Here is an 823-nt window from a genome sequence, read left to right on the forward strand (position 1 = left end):
ACTTCATGTGTCAGAAATAGAAGTAGGGAGTTGATTTCATGAGCGAAGAGCACACACCACAGTCAAGTCCAGAAACACCATAGTCTACCCGATTCCTAGCCTATCCACTCCAGAGTAGTGGAGGCGATCAAACAACAAAGGCCAGAATGTTTAATGACGAAGTCTTTATTCAGGAACAATCGAACAGATCATTTTTTTTTTGGTATCATATTCCATAGGCTTTTTTTTTTAATACCCAGGCCATCCTATCTAATGACCCTCTTAATTAGTAACAATTTTATTTGTTAGGTTTATTATTAAACTTATGTTTAGTAGTAGTAGCAGTAGAAAGGCATTGGCATTAACTGCTTCTGTATCGTTCGTAATAATTATTTTTTTTCTTTCTTTCTTTTTTTTTTTTTTTTTTTTTTTTTTGTTAAAGGATGAAGTAAAAGGTTGAAATATTAATGTTGCCTAACGCGTTCATGGAGGGTGGGGTGTTAATTGGGCAGTTGGTCAGTTAGAGGATATATTGGGTTGGTGGGTTGTAATAAATTTTGTTACTTTTTTAGATGATTTAAAGTAACAATTAAATAGCTGATCGCGGTTGGATGTGGAGAGGTGGTAGTGGTAGTGGTAATGGTAGTAGTATACTAAAGAAAGAGTGAAAATAGATAGATAGAAAGATAGATAGATGGATAGACAGATAGATAGGCAGATAGATAGAAAAAGGGGAAGAGAAGAGAGAGAGAGAGAGAGAAAAAGGGTGGGGGGGGGGGAGGCGTGGGGGGGGGGGGTTGAGGCGGACCGGTAGAGAGAGGGAATTAAAGAGAAAGAGAGAGAG

Source organism: Berghia stephanieae, chromosome 1 (genome assembly GCF_034508935.2).
Source record: "Berghia stephanieae isolate SIO BIC M18660-M18661 chromosome 1, UCSD_Bste_1.3, whole genome shotgun sequence".
NCBI lineage: Eukaryota > Metazoa > Mollusca > Gastropoda > Nudibranchia > Aeolidiidae > Berghia > Berghia stephanieae.